This window comes from Siniperca chuatsi, linkage group LG3, assembly GCF_020085105.1.
Source record: "Siniperca chuatsi isolate FFG_IHB_CAS linkage group LG3, ASM2008510v1, whole genome shotgun sequence".
Taxonomy (NCBI): domain Eukaryota; kingdom Metazoa; phylum Chordata; class Actinopteri; order Centrarchiformes; family Sinipercidae; genus Siniperca; species Siniperca chuatsi.
In genome coordinates this window covers 2,836,587-2,853,339 of record NC_058044.1, presented here as the reverse complement: position 1 = coordinate 2,853,339, position 16,753 = coordinate 2,836,587, and the positions used below count along the sequence as shown (strand labels likewise).

General features: G+C 40.8%; 2 long non-coding RNA genes across 2 annotated transcripts; both read right to left on the bottom strand.

Moving 5' to 3' along the window:
• Window positions 1–512: 512 nt before the first annotated feature.
• On the bottom strand, window positions 513–3,512 carry LOC122873134. Its single transcript, XR_006377362.1, has 3 exons — window positions 3,022–3,512; window positions 1,133–1,241; window positions 513–918 (listed from the first exon to the last, which is right to left on the bottom strand). It is a non-coding gene; the product is annotated as an uncharacterized LOC122873134 (long non-coding RNA).
• A 316-nt stretch (window positions 3,513–3,828) lies between these two features.
• Window positions 3,829–6,506, bottom strand: LOC122873135. Its single transcript, XR_006377363.1, has 2 exons — window positions 4,944–6,506; window positions 3,829–4,808 (listed from the first exon to the last, which is right to left on the bottom strand). It is a non-coding gene; the product is annotated as an uncharacterized LOC122873135 (long non-coding RNA).
• Window positions 6,507–16,753: the final 10,247 nt, after the last annotated feature.

Here is a 16,753-nt window from a genome sequence, read left to right as displayed (position 1 = left end):
CTGTACATAGGCACCTACTTCATGTATATAAAGTAATCTATTACATTACCCATTTAATATTTATTCTTTTGTATTTGTTTACAATTTACTGAACTCTTGACTTGTATATACACATTATATGTCGCTGGTCATTGTTGCTTTATGTATATATATTTATATATAACTATTATATATATATATATATAAACTATTTCTTCACCTACTTGTATGTACATACTAGTTCTATGTTTATTTTTACCTTATTCTTTGTTCAGCTTTATTGTCTGTTTTTAGCTACATGTGAATTTCTATCTTCCTGTCCATTTTTCTGTGTGTAACACTGAGAGCAAAGAGAAATATCTTGTATGTGAACACACACACACAAAGCTGATTCTGATTTATTTCCATCACTCCCCCCCAAAAGAACAAAAAATTGAATTGTGCAATGCAGGAAACCAGAGAGAGGCACAAAGTTATTTTGAGGGAATTGCAGGCTTTAACCCCCCCCCCCCCCCCACTGTGGAATCTGCCCTAAATGAAAGCACATAGTTTTGCTGGGGACCTGGGGGCCGTGCAGGCTGGGCATCAGGGTGTTTCGTGCCGCCCCATCAGTTGGTGTTCATGAATCAGTTTGAAGGCAGATCAAAGGGGTTTCTCTCCCAGAGCTGGAGTCTGGTCGGCCGGGCTCCTTCGCCTCAGCTGACGATCGAACCGTCAGGCGGAGCCGAGCGTCCTGTCTGTCCGCTACACCGCAGGGATAACTGCTGGACATGGGAACGATTTGGTTTCTCACTTTGACCTTTTCCTCATGGTGGGCGATGGCTGCGTAGCTGGACATGTAGTTGGACAAATTATATTGTTTGCAGGAGTAACCCTTGAGATGCATCGCCTCGTTTTCAACAGGGTTCTGACACGACTTTGCATTCTGTGGACGTTGCACTGACAACAACAAAGGAACAAGTTGAGAATAAAAAGGGAAAAAACTTAGAAAACAAAAACAGTAACAAAATCGTATTATGACGCTAAATTGTAGGTATAAGAATACACATGAGAAGCAAAAGCAACTTGATTTTATGAAAAAAAGGCTTTCAATAATTCAATAATTGTTCTAGTTGTATGTAATGGATTTCATGTGTGAGAAAGGACTCAGTACTTCCTGCACTGGCATTGAACTTTGGCACAGAAGAAAATCACTTGTTGCACAATCATCCAGCATGAAGACTGGGCTGTTCAGGAAGTAACCAGGGGACGGCCAGGTCATGCTGGGAGCAAAAGTAAGTTGTCATGTCAAAGGTAATCGCTTATGTATTGCTGAAATTGTAAATGAAACTGTAAAATAACTGAAAATTAGAAGCAAATTCTCTCCAAAACTTAAGACTTGGACCACATCCACCCCCACCCCCGCCTGCAGACAAAACCCTCAGAAACCTCTCCAACAGGTTTCTTTGTTCTCGTCTCTGTTTTCCTGTGGTATAAAACCAAAGACCAGACCAGTCGAGTTAATAAACATGAAATGCTGTGTGCAGTTTCCTGACGTCGCCATTCAGGAATTCTGGTTATTGTATTTCAAATTTTTCAAACTGCTCCCTCTCGCTGCCATCTGGGGCCACCAGCATGCAAACGCTCCCTGCTCAGCTTTAAGAGGAGTCCCCTCTCTTCCTCCCTCTCTCAGCTGGCCCTCCTGCAACCTCGCCCCACTCCAGTCCCGCCATATCATCCTCTCACACACACGCCGCATCATAATTAGGCCATGTACAGAGTTCCCCGATAACACGTACAGTTTATTTTCTGTCTTAATTCTTTATCAGATGCATCGATCGCGCAGCGCGTTGACTGATCTGGGGCGGCTGTCTGGAGAGCTGCGATAAGCCACGTATGTGTGCAGCTCGCCCTGTGTGTTCAGCCTCTGTAGGGTGGAGGAGGGTGTGTGTGTGTGTGTGTGCAGCAGCTCGGGATTAGCACCTTATTAGCTCTGCAGCCTCTGCCTTTTTTAACAAGGCTGACACCTGACAGGCTAAAAACCAATAAACACTCCAAAAGAAGAGCTGTTTGGAAAGTCTAAAAGCGGTGAAACGATACCTTCTAACATTTGGACAGGATGGACGGGTTCTGCACAGAGCTGTTTTTATTTTATACTAGTACCAATACAAACCCAAGTTCGGTACCAATAACAAAATTCGGCTTTCTTCGACACCTTACTTTCAGAAGTATAAACACATTCTTCAACAAAATCCGTTTCTCATTTAACAAACGTTCTCAAAGTGTTGACAAAACAATCTAACCTCATGGTCCGTTTAGTAGCTGTTCTGCAGCTTTCGATAACATCTTCACTAGTGGATGGAGCTTATTTATGTTATGTTCAAATTGACTTTTTCTGTTGGCTTAAAAATTGGGTTTCGAGATTCATTCTTGACCTTGGAAACAACAAGAAAACTTCTGCTGATGAAGAATGAAAAACTCAAATTCTCAATTGTTAAATCTTAAACAGAAGCAGAATAAATGAAATGGTCTAAAATTGGAAAGATTATGAGTCAAATCAGGAACTATCTGCTCAGAGAATAAGCAAACAGGATTACAAATCTGATCTGATAAATATACTTTTGGTATTCAATATTCTTTTGGTTTTCAATACTTGGTGCTACTGGTACTAAAAAGTACTGATGTTTGATATCCAGTCCAATCTGACGCCCACTGTCTGCAGCATTTTACCAGGTGTGCACAAGTGTAAAGAGATACATGTTTATTGTTTGACTTTGGAAATAGCAGTTGGAAATGAATTAGCCGAGTTATTAACATCACTGTTTCACGGGAAAACTGAAATACCAGCACACCTCTACTCCCAACACCTAGTAGCCTTTGCTGCAGCTTTCAATCATACTACATGGTCTTCATCAGCGCATGGAGTTTGCTCAGTTGTCATGGAGATGTTGACATGTGAGCCCAGAAGCTGCCATGACCCCATCCACAGTACTTTTAGGACTTCTTGTCTGCGTTGGCTTAAAAGTTAAGCCAACGTTTGAGCAAACTCCAAACCTGACTTACCTCGCTGGCAGTGATCTGCACGGTCAGGCACCTGCCTACATCTGAGATCTGCTGCAGCCCTGCGTCATCAGCAGGTCTCTGCGCTCCTCTGATCAGGGTTTGCTGGTTGTTCCTTGATCCAGGCTTAAAACTAAAGGAGACTGTCCTTTTGAGGTCGTGGCTCCTAAACTTTGGAACTCTCTCCCTTTGGACTTAAGATATGTGGACACCTTTAAAAAGCAGCTAAAGACCCACCTGCTTAGACTCTTCATTTATTTCTATTTTCTGTCTGTATTAATGTCGGCTGCTTCATTTCTTTTGTGAAGCACTTTGTGACGTTCTGGTCTGGAAAGGTGATGGGAAGCTCTGAAAAACAAAACAGCAGCGTGGACCTAGAGTTGGGATTGTTGTGTAAATGATTTTTTCCCACTTCGTCACCAGTCCTACTTCCTCCTCCGCCTGTGTTCACTGCTGAGCAACTCCGAACACAAACAAATTAAGCTCACGGTTAATATGAATCACGTTGCAGGAGAAGCAGCTCCCCGTGACACCCTGCTTAACCCGCAGCTTTAACTTTAACTTTATCCTAATGACAAACGCAAACAGCATTTGTAAATACAAACCTAGACTTGCTGGCGACCTGTTATTTGTATACAGTATGTGCGTATGGTAATGACTTTGCTTTTAAATAACTAGGTAATGACTGAAATGTTCACACTCAGCAGGTGGATATATAACAGGATATAAGTTCCTTGAGTGTTTGAGTTACTGATGAAAGTAGTTTATATACAGACACTCTCAAACACACAAACGAGAATAACACTGATATATGAAGAGAAAATTATTTATTAAATATACGACTTCAGTTTGCGTCATACAACTCTGATATGATGGAAGTTTCTCCAAATCTGTTTCATTTTAATGTCAGTATCGTCGATCACACAACACAGGACCCTCCTTTGTACGCAGATAACCGACAGAGGTGGAAGAAGTACTCAGATCTTTTACTTGTGTAAAAGTAGTAATACCAGAGTGTAGAAATACTCTGATACGAGTGAATTGCATACATTGACTTACTTTAATTCCCCGGAGACTTAACCATAACCACTACAGGCCTGACCTCAGGCAGCTTCTTCCTGCGAGCTATGTGGTCCCACATGAACACATCATTTGTGTTACTTCACATGACAGATTTCTGTATTTGTGTTTCTGTCTGTGCTCTTCTCACCGGCCTGAAGTGGATGAGGCTCACGTCAGAAACGTCCATGCACCAATCAGGATTTAGCAACATTTTAATCAAAAATGTGATGACAGCTGTGTGGTTGTTTGTCGATGACTAAAAAAGTCCTGATGAAGCCGATTAGCTGAGTTTTTGACTGTTTCTCTCTGAACTTTAACTATGACCAGTGCACATTTAGTAATTAATATTTCATGCTATACAGAAATTAAGTTTCAAAGTTTCTTTAACCCTAAACTGTAATGGTTTACCTAGCAGGTACCAGCCTTTTGTCTTTAAATGGGAGTTTCTATAATGTGGCAGTGTGAGCATATTTTTGTACCCACAATCTGAGTGTTATGGGGATATAGGCTGCGTAATAGCTATAGACGTGCACCTCCTCAAGAATTTAAATATTAAAAATGCTTCTTTGGGCCACAGCGGCCATGGAGATCCAACACGGACACTGTAAGAACTGTGATCGGTCAGCTTGTGTTTCCTGCTACAAGTTTCTGATGCCGGCAGAGGTTGTTGAGAGTGAAGACAACATGAAGCAGGATGAAGACTGGCTCAGCAATCTTCTGGTAGTCTCCTAGTCAGTAAAACAAAGCGTACCTTTAGCGTGACAAAATGAATGGTAGGGGACTAGAATTAAAATCTGCAACAAGTCCACCAAATTAAACGAAATAATACATAGTTTGTCGATGCCCTCTAGAACAACACATACCTGTAGAAGCGTTTTCTGATCTGACGCCACCATGCTACGGAAACATTAATGCATCTATTATATAAATCGAATAATACAATATTTAAAAACGTAACACTGAGCCCCCTCCTATTCTTCTGCATAATGAGTACTTTTACTACAAGTATATTTAGTTGACAATACTTGACGTGACATTTTGAATGCAGAACTTTTACTTGTAACAGAGTATTTTTACATTGTGTTATTTCTACTTTTACTTAAGTAAAAGATTGAAATACTTCTCATATACACAGTATAATATCATAATAACTCCCTGGTTAAGGTTAGAGGGCGATCGTGGTTGTGGTTATAGGAAACCAATGTTGACTGTTGGTAGAAAACATGAGGCGAACATCAGTTTCCTGCGTTAGTCCATCCACCATGGCCTAAACCCTCTGTGTGCAGAGGGAGGAGCCTCTTTGTGGCTCTATAATAACGCCACCTCACGACCTCCTTTGCTCCCGAAAGACATGAGTCATAGTTACTACGACCACTAAAGGGCTTTGTCACTTGACACAATGTAAACGTGTGTTTTTTGGCATTTGCTGAAACGACGATGATGCTCTCGTTTTTCTTGGCAGGACAGTCTCGAACTGAACTATAAATCAAATATAAATGCTGTGAATGCTGAACTATAAATCAAAACCTACACTGTAGGTATGTACAGAGGGACTGTTGCAGTCTCTTGTGTCAAGTACAAATCCAGCTATACAAGTACACACACATCCTGTCTGATCTCAGTAGCTAACGCCTCATTTCCACTGCATGGCACGGCACGGCATGGCTCGATTCGACTCGCTTGGAACCGTTCTTTTTTGGTTTTCCATTGGAAAAAGTTATGGATAGTACCTTTTTTGGTACAACCTTGGTTGAGGTTCCAAGCGAGCTGAGCCGATACTAAAAGGTGGAGTTAAAACGCTGCAGACCACTGATTGCTCCTGCACAAACCTGCTGCCTTCAGCCTTTTCTGAAACAAACAGCCACGAGAATCCAGAACACCACCCCTTCAACATCCTCCTTTGTTCCTGTGTTAGTGTGTCGCGTTGAAGATGATGTCACGATCAGCTAAGAATCCCGCCTACAGTGAGGGGGTACTATCTGCAGTTAAAAACTAAATCGAAAAAAGTACCTGGTACCAAAAGGAGGCGAGGCGAGGCGAGCCGTGCCGTACCATGCAGTGGAAATGAATCTTAAATCTTTTGTCATTCATCCCTGTGAGACTGAGGCTGTGCTTGTTCTGAGCTTTCTCTCTCTGTCTTTATCTGTTAACCTGCCTTTTCTCCAAACCTTCAGACCGGCCTGAGAATACCTCCATCCCTGAGGGAGAGGGGGGAGGGAGGTGGGGGTGAATCATCGCGGCCTCTTGGCTAATGGCTGTGAATGGGCTCCCATTAGGACACTGTTATTGGGGACTCCTTCATTAGCATCTCTGCCCATTGTCTCCTCAAACAATGGCAACAAACAAAACATTAACATGGAAATGGGTGAAATGTACCTAATTAGTTTTCTCTGCTGGTATTGTTAAGCAGAATAAAGATGGGGTTAAACTGCTTTTGGATCCGCCTGCGTGAGCTCTGAAGCCCCACAGCAGCAGCTCTGCAGTGGATTCTAACAATTCAGCAGGAAAAATGTTTTTTTTTTATTTTATTGTTTTGTCATTTTGACATCTCAATCAAGGAACCAACAAGAGCCGCCCAGATGCTAAACCCAAGCTTGGTGTCTCAGGACCCTGAAGAAGGAGTTCAAATCACCAAAACTGGAAGTTAGTGTTCAGGAGGTTAAAGGTCAGAGCCACAGCAATTTCAAAATACTCTGCCATCCACCTACTCCACTCATCATCATGAAGAACAATACAGTGGGTTGTAGCTTAAAGTAGAGGAAATGGTTAGCAATATCACACGATTAATATAGCGAGTTTAGCTAACATCCTAAACACTATTTATTGGCTCTGACTGGAGAAAGACCATTTTTAAAAATCCATATGTTTGTTTACTGCTGGTGAGGAGGTACTCATGCTAGTAAAATTAGCTTCAGTATGGTTTCTGTGGTTGCCACGGTTATGGTGAGCCTTGTCGGCAAGTGGAAAAAGTTCAACCATTGCCAACCCTAAATATAGCAGTATATAACCATGCACATATTCTCTAGAAAGTTGTAGATCTTTAGAAAAATAAATAAATTGCTCCTTTAATAATTTGTGCCACCAAATAACTTAAAGGTAGCATGTGGAGTTTTTGACCACTGCGAGCTTTATGGAGCACTATTTTTATGAGTGGGTCGCTATTTTGTTTGCAATGTGCTCGAGCATATGGGGTGACACAATACACAGTTTCATGCCAATCAATGATAGACAGCTGGTGGCGGTAACCGGCTAAGAAACTGGGCAACGCACCAACAAAAAGAAAGGAAGAATAAGACTGCGAGATAGCAAACACGGATGTAAACAATGCAGGATTCAAAATGCTTTTAATATCACGACCTCAAGGACACGACCGATGTTTTTTGTGTGAGAAACACTGAATGTAAATATAACTTTGTTTTCCACAGGGCACCTTTAGTTTGTTCCTTTGAATTAGTCGTTCAAGCCCTTATGTAAATAATATTAAATAATATTAAATTACTAAACCTGAATCTGAACATGCATAAATTCATTAATTTCTTTTTTTTTAAGTCACAAAAAGACAGTCCAAATATAATCAAGTCAATACTCAAACAGCAACACTGGCAGCAGCACGATGCTCCACCAGTTAATTGGCAATCGTGGTCGAGGTCTTGATCAGCAGTACAATGGGTCTGAATTCAAACATTTAACTCAGTGGTGTTAACTGAGACCTCAGCACTCCGTACGTTACTCAGAGAGTCAGTCGCACACTGTTCCTATTCAAACCTTTGGGTGTCTGGAGCAGTTTGTCGAACATATTGGATTTAACGGGCAAAAAAGAAACATCTGTGAGATCACAAAAATACCTTTGAGGATAAAATCTGCCGCTTGAAAAGAGGTTAAAAATAATGTTTAGATTTTTCGATTAAGGTTTGTGTAGGCACAGACATGACCGAAATCACAGAGTTGCTGACAGAGAGTCAGAGATGGTATTCATTCAGACCCAGTCTTTTGTCCAAGGATGCCATATTTATTTATATTTACATTACATTTCCTGGATTTTTATGTATTTATGGAGTAAAACCTCAGGTAAGTGCTTCTGCTCTGCAACAGGTTTTTTTGGCCCCTGATGACAAACGTTAGGAAGGTGTCTGGTGCTGAGCTGCACTGAAGAGCAGGATTAGGCCTGTTCATAGGCTTTACTGGCTTTAAATCTTTAATCCAAACCCACAATATAGACCACAACTTCACTGGCTGTTGCTCATTGCAACATAAGATAAAACCATCGCACAAAGCGCTTCAATGTCAGAGGCCACTCAAACAAAAGCTGTTTGTTTTAAGTCCCCAGAGCCCGCCGATGCTTTAATTGTGTGAGTATGAAGTGACCACACAGATATGAAACCTGCAGGGATCAGACGTGTTTCATATGAACACATGTCGAAACTGGTTTCTACTCACGACCTTTTTCGTGACATCAGTGTGTGCACAGAAATGCAGCTGACATGAACATTAAGATTTAGTTTCCGCACCGTGAAATGATAATGTGTTGGTGCTCAGGGACCAGACTTTGACCTGGACAGTTTGAACATTTCATTTCAGATACGCAGTGGCTCTCACTGGTATTTTACATGCCAGCCTCATCTCTTACAAAATATGTTCATGTACTTATCACCTGCCAGTTACATTTTGGAGGAAATATGATTGCTACCTGGAATATATTCACAGGCATAAAGTGTAATAAACTTCGTGGCATGGTCAGACCACAAAGTGTCACAGCAAAATTCAAACACTTCTTGCGGGGCTGGTTTGGTGAACTACTGTTGCTGCCGAGCTAACTCTTTACATGCTAGCTAACAGTAGTATAGTGGTGCTAAACAGCCAAAATACTTCACCAGTCTAGTTGGTTTTCTGCCAGTTAGCAAGCTAGTTCAGTCGCTATCAGGAAGATAACTTAAAGTGTTTAATTTGAACTTATTTATAGCATCCACTGCTGTCTCGCGACTGCCGCGTCTCTTTTGTGGAGCAATTTATACTCCGACAGAGCAGGTTTATATAAAACTGGATGGCGTGGCACAGTTAATGCGATAGCTAATTCGATAGCTTCCTCCATTTTAGACTCTCCGTCTCTCCGGGCAACATTTCGTTTCTTACAGAACATATTGTACGACATGTAAACGAGTGTGTGTGTGTGAAGGAAGCCTCTTTTATGTGTCTTTAATAGAATGTATAAATAACGTCTGTCATATGCAGATAATAATGCAATGTATGTTTTAACATGTTTATGACTTTAATAATTGAATACTAACTGCCTTTTTCCTGTGAAATGTCCACCAACCAGTTAGCGATGGCTAAGTGTAAAGAATATATAAAGCAATACATGCATTCAATTTGACATCTGCAGCTCCGGCATCAGCTGGTCAAACACTTCCAAAAGTTAACATGCGGCCTGCAAACCAGACGTGCCGAACTCTCTCTGAGAAATAAAGTCATTGTACTCAAGTGGAATCCTTTCTTCACTCTCTTCTCACCTCTGAAGTTGTTTTTCTTACTTTACTTTTACAACCGTGACAATCACAGAGTGAAAGCTGCTGTGAAGAGCCAGCTTGAAAACACAGGAGAGTTAATGAAGACTGATGGGAAGTTAACGATGAGCGTCCACCGCGTTAAAGTCACTGTTTCACAATGGAAGGAGGTTACAGAGGTGAGAGGCCAGTGTTTCCTTGTCAGAGTTCATTGTGTAGAGACACGACTCACTGCCTTGTTGCTAATGAGCAGCCGGATAGCATCGACGATAGACTGCGTCAGCTGCTGGTCTCAGTACAGCAGGTAAGCAAGATAACAGTGACGGCAGACGAAGTCATTACTCACTATTTCAAAAAACTAGATCATTTAGACATAAAAACCTTTATTTTAAATTGTCATCTCTCTCTGCCAAAACCTGGTCAACTTCATGACCAGGTCCAGACCAGAAACTCTGCCCTAAATAATGCAACTGATCGACAATACAAGTTTGATTAATGAATGGATTGATATTTGAGGACCTTTACATACCATGTTGTGCAATAGAAGTTAGTGTGAAGAAGGAAAACAGAACATTATTATGTTATTACAAACGTACATAGACATATTGTGAAAAGACTGCTTCCTTCGCTTTCCTCTAGGCTCTGTTTCCCAACATTAACAGGCTTCTGTGTGATTTGTTTCAGCGTTCAGCATTTTTCAGATAATTTGTCGGTTTATACAAATAACAGATCAGAAACTTTAGGTTGTGCAGATTTATTTGATGATGTCATTTTTTGTCTGTTTGCTTGATGTAGAAGATCAGCTAAATTAGTGATCGTGAAAACAGGTGTGCTTCATTAGTGACTGCATCCTGTCAACTGGATGGAAAAGGAATTTAACTAACTAATTTAAAAGTTTGTTCCTACCTTCGTAAGACATGGGCACTACTGCACTTCCCCTAACTATAATTTCCCATAAAGGCTAGCAAGTTAGCTAACATTAGCTTGCAGTTTATTGCACACAGCCTGTGGTAACTCATTAGCTGCCAGTGTCTAGCTTTCCAACAAATGCTGCAGTGGTGAAAGTTACTATATTCTGTTATCATCAAAGGTTGTCTACTTCCAATTTAACTTTAAAATGTTGATTGAAAACGTTGCTGTCTGTTGACACTTCGATCCTTTGACTAGAGCTGAAAACTTTGGATCTAAACATTGAGAAACGAGGTGAGTTTGCTTCTTTGTGTCGAACCTCCCCCTTCTCCCAATGAGAAAGTGATTGACAACTGGTTCAGGCGGCGTATTGGTGAAATTACGTTTTGACTGACAGAGGATTGTAAGCCGCTGATTGGCCAAATTAAAAAATAATTGACAGTTACCTCTCCCATTCAAAGTCTCCGGTCTCCAGAGATACCCTGCTCAACATTTTGCTATGTTTTGTCGGAGCTGAACGCGCCCCTGTTCTGGTCTGTGGCGTTCTTCCGGTAACACTTGTTGAACTGTATGTTCTCTTTCGTCCTGCTCACAGGACACAGTCGTGGCAGATGGCCGCCCATCTTGAGCCTGTTAAAGGACAATTTTCCTTGCCTCCGTCGCCAAGTGCTTGCTCATGGTGGGAATTGTCGGGCCTCAACAATAATATTAGTAATAGTAATATTACAAAGAGTACGGTCTAGTACGACCTGCTCTATATGAAAAGTGCAATGAGATCACTTCTGTTGTGAATTGCCGCTATATAAATAAAATTGAATTTAATTGAACGCCTCTGTACGCGCTCGCGGCTCACGCATCATCTGCGGAGGCCCGTGCCACGGTGAGCATGAACAACGCTGCAGGTTCCAGGCAGCTGAGGCTGAGATGATGAAGGTTGTAGGATAATAGGCCTGCTACGACGCTGCAGGTTTTATTTGCTGATTTTTTCGTTCGGCTTTTGTATTTTTTTCTCTCTCCTTCCGCTTCATTAAACACTCACATTGTTTTTTTGTGTCCTGTCCTGCCGACAGTTTTGCTTTATTTAACATCCCATCGAGTGCTGAACATCTGCTGTCCTTCATATGGGGGCACTGACATTACAAATCAAGTCAATATTCTTCAACAATGTCTTGTAAAATAAAATGGCATCGCCTTGAAGCTTAAAAGTGAAGTGAGGATGAAAAAATTCTAACAAGCAGCTACGAGGCCTGAACAGGACGCAACCACCCAACCAGTCATAGCCAGCCGGCAGGTGACTGCCACGTAAACAATTCCAAATTGTGGAAAGTCCAGATTTATTCAGCCAGGTGTGCTCTGTCTCTCACAGTGACGCAACAGCTTAATGAATACTGTATCTAATAATAAAATACATAACATATAGGGCCATGGAAAATACTGATATACGATTGGCTGGCAGATAGAAACCTCAAACTGGTCAACAGCTGTTCTTGTGTGCAAGGAGTATTACACAAAGAACAGGGAAATATGTGTCTGCTTTGTGCTGAGTCATGAGTTAAGGATCGTTGTCAGTCGCACGACCCTCATCCTGATCACTGCAGTTTTCCTTTGAGAGTCTTTCTGCCTTCTAAAGATTCACGCTCTCCTGTAAGTGGCAATTTTCCAGAAAGTGTCTAATCAATGGATCAATAAACATGAGAGGAGTGGTTTGAGGATGTGGGGGGTTGGGGGTGGCCTTGATTGAGAGGTCTTTCAGCCTATCACAGTCAGTTTCAGAATCAGAAATACTTTATTGATCCCCGAGGGGAAACTCTTTTGCTACAGCAGCTCGCCTTTACGTCAGTGCACACAGGAAGAGAAGTACTAAGCAAAAAAATATAATCCACTATAATACAGGTCAGAATATAAATTAAGTACCAAGTGGGTATAAGTATAAAATAAAGTTTCCACCACTTTGGCCAAATTTGTATTTTTCTGGCTCCAAGATTGAAACGTTGCTACACACACACACAGTTTACCAGAGTGACATCATTTCACTTCCTCCATCAACAGTCTCTCCATGTTCATCAAAGCCTGTCGTCGTCTCCACCTCCCTGCTCTCAGAGTCGGAGCTCCTCGGGGAGAAGGTTGGGGAATTTCCCAGCCTGCCTCTGTGCTGTCGGCCCGGGGTTAATAGGTGTTCAACCCTCCTATTATCCAGGAGCGTTTGTGAATTACCAGCCGAGTGATGTTTACCACTGATATCATATATATGCTAATGTGGAGGCTTAATTGGAGGGGAGGGGCCGCCGGGCAGGAGGGCGCGGGGCTGCGATCATGTGTTAAATTGATTTGTGAGGGCTGATATTTGATGGACGGTGGGGGGGCCGGGGCTGCAGGCGGGGGTCTGGTACCACAAACTTCTTCTCTTGCTGAAAGACAAACTTGTTCTTCCCTCCCTGAATGTTCAGTATCACTGTGGAATCATTTCTTATATTTGGCATGAAACAGAGCAAAGAGGAGGATTTTTCATGTAAGTTTGAAGGATTAATTGTCCCCACTTTGCATAATTAAGCAGGTCCTCCAGTATTTAAAGGTTATTGTTTCTGCGGTTTCTCACTTGTATTAATTTGTAATGGGTAGTAGTTAAATCTGCCAAGTGATGGTGAGGCAATTCCCCAAACAAATTTTGTTAATTACTGCAAAACCCCGGTGAGAGTCACTGGAGAGCTGAGGGGGAAAGCACATGGAGGTCATGCAGAGTACAAGGTTTAAAAACCTCAACGTACACACATTTGACTGTTTTTCACGGTGAAGTTATCAGTTATCAACAACTGCTATTTTCTATCGATTAAGGAGAGGCAAGATTATTGATAAAGTGCACTTCGCATACTGAGGCAGTATATGATTTAGATACACGAGCAAATGCAGAGGCCATGCGCTCAGTCAGATTTCCATTAATTAATTCAAGACACTTTGTCAAGTGCTTTACATATGACATAATGCATCAAGATAAGATATAAAAGACACATCGGCCTGCATAGGATTTACAGAGAGTTCAATACAATAGAAGACAAAAATAAAATTGAATAGATTAAGTGGGAGAATAAGATTTACAGTGCAGTAAAAGATATGAATAATTAGTCCCTAATTTAATATAAAACAGAAGTTTTAAGCCTCAATTAAAAACAAATTAATAGTTTGAGCAGACTTGAAGTTTTCTGGGAGTTTGTTCCAGATTTGTGGAGCGTAAAAACTGAATGCCGCTTCTCCAGGTTTAGCTTTGACTGTAAGCAAGCAGACTTGTCTCGATCTCAGAGGTCTGGATGGTTCGTAGCAGCAGATCAGTTGTATTTCGGCCCTGAACCAGCGCTTTATAAAGCGACAGCAGCAAGAGCGGCAGAAAGAGCTCCTCCTGCTTGTTTCATCGCCTGTGTGGAGCCGTGAAACTGATGAAAACATCCACCAGCGCGTCGTGTGTTCAACTGTTATATATGTTTTCTACGTGAGACCAGTAGCTGATCAAAGTTCATGTTTAATTAAAATGATTAGTAGAGTGAATTTAAAAGAGAATGTAAAATAAACTATATGTATACATATACTGTATACACATTTAAAGCCAGGCCTGATATGATTTTTTTTTTTTTTAAAAAACACAAGTGATAGACACACCAACACTAGAAAGCTGCAGAGAATAAGAGTGTTTTGAGCGTGCTTTGAGTTTGGGCACGTTGTGTGGTGCATTAATAAATAAAGCTTCACCAAGCTTTGGTTTTACTCTACAAACAGAGTAAAGTAGTTCCAGAAGATCTAACAGATCTGGCGGTTTCATTTTGTACAAGCGAATCAGTGATAAATCCTGCTGCTGCGGCATTTAGTGATAAATGTATACAACTGATCTATTCTGCTCTCTCTGTCTTTGACAGTGGCAGGTTTTTAAGGGTACTTTAAGGTAAATCAGGAAACAGAGCATCACAGTAGTCTATAACTTATTGGTGATAAAGGTGTGTATCAGTTTTTAAATGTGCTGCAGAGTCCAGGTCTCTTATTATTGTTATGTTTTTAAGATAGAAGGCCAAAGTGTGAGACTACGCCCAGATTCCTGACTTGTTTTGCGGTTTTAATTGACAAGACATCACGATGATCTTCAGCCTTTACTGTGGAGTAGCAAAAACAGGCACCTTAGTAACTTTGCTGCTGCCCTATGAAAACCGTGTATTTCCAAAACGCCGACTTTTCATCAGCCAATAAAGGCAACCCTGCTTTCAGCTTTGTGTCGGTGCATTTTTCAGATAATCGAATGGGTTTTAAAATTGTTTATTTGGGTTATGAAGTAGGAGAATTGTCTCAACCCATAAAGGAACACTTAATCCTCAAATTTGTCTGAAAAATTCAAAATCACCAAATTTGGAGATACGTGGTTTTCACAAGACCGTGACAGTCGAGGCTTTGGTACGCATGCTTTAAGATGAGAAAGAGAGATTATCAATAAAAACGCTCCAAAGGTGTCCGGTGATTTTCTCACAGTTGTATAATTTCGAGCCACTGATTTGAAAAAACCTGGATCAGAAACTTTCCTCTTGGACAAAATATTCCTCTTCCAGCAGATTCAAACTGAAAATCCCAAAGTTTTCCACATTTTCAGAGACCAGACTGTGCGTCTTAATGTGTAAATCAAGCATACTGAGACAAATATGTTTTCCTTTGATAAGTTGAATTTCACTTCTGCTGCCAGCCGCTGCTCGCTCATTGTGGCTCCAGCCGAAGGTTTTAAGCCGCCGTACGTGAGCCGCATGGCTAAACGTCTGCTGGCTTTGAAACAAACAGCCCGCAAACGCTTTAAGTATATTATCAGCCAAGTTCTTTTAGGAACGTATTGCTAAAGGAGCTTACCATTTAATTAATGTAACTTCACCGAGATTACACCCGGCCCAGCCTTGTAAGCAGAGGCAGAGTCTTATTGACCTCCTATGCAAGAGCTTAAAGACACAAGAATGGCGTTTTTACTCAACTTTGATGGGATAACTAGTATAATCTTTCACAGGGAAGGGAGGAATAAAGTGTTTTAAACATAATACCCTTCCAAACTCTGAGTGGGCCTGTGTGTCGCTCAAGTGCCACACTGACACAGCAACTTTGTCATTTTATCAACCTCGACTTCTTAAAAACTCCTTTGTTTTTTCATCAGGACTGACTCAAAGAGGAGCTTCTTCGGGCCCGTTTCGCTGCTGAAATGAGCAAACGCGGAGACATGTGGGGACGTTTTTTGTTGTTTGGAGTTAAATCTAGAGCAAATTGTCATGTTCACTAAATGCGCCTGTTCTGAGGATGTATAAATGACGATGTCATTCTCAGACTGGGCAACACTTTACTTTGAGCCTCCTATTTAGCATTTATAGGCAGCATATAAGCATTTAATACATTGTTTATAACACACTATAATGTAGCTATAAGCAGATATAAGTGTTTATTAATATATTTGTCAACAACTATAACTCCTCTTGTGGACACCCATAAGTGGAGGCTGCTGTATAAACAGATAATCAATGACAATATAATAGTAATAATGTAATTTAGTAATAATATAAAGCGTCTTCATAGGAAAAGTTTTGACTGTCAAAAAATACTGTACATTAATAAACACTTAAAAATGTCCTTATATCTACACAGTATAATGTGTTATAAATCACTCATTAAATGTTTATATGCTGCTTATTAATGCTAAATGGTAAGGGTTAAAGTAAAATGTTAAATCAGAGAGTACATACATTTAAAAAACGAGTGTTTGTGTTCAATTTTGAAATGAAAATGGCAGAAAGCAGAAAAGGGATTTTTCTTCACATCCATAAACATCCTCACTTTAAAATCAACAATAGAAAATACAAAAGAATCTTTTTTTTTTTTTTTTAAAGTATCTAAAACTTAAAAATGTAAAAATTCAAACTGGATCAAAGTCTTGTCAGTTTTCTTTTTCCTTATCCTCATAAAATCCTTACATTTTAAATGTTGTTAACAAAGACTCCAATCTGTAGTATGTATGTTGATGCAATTCATTCCTTTTTCCACTTTTTGTGTTCTCCACCCCCCTCTTACCCCATATACCATCCCAGATGTTACCGACCCCCTCTCCAACCCCCTTGGTCTCTCCTCTTTTTTTTTTTTTTTTTTTTTTCGGTGTCGCCCTTTCAAACATTCTTTAACAGTGGGATAAAGGGGACGGGGGATTGGGGAGATTAGGCTACGGGATCCTCCAGGCATTGTCTGAGAATCTGCAGATAAAAAAAGCA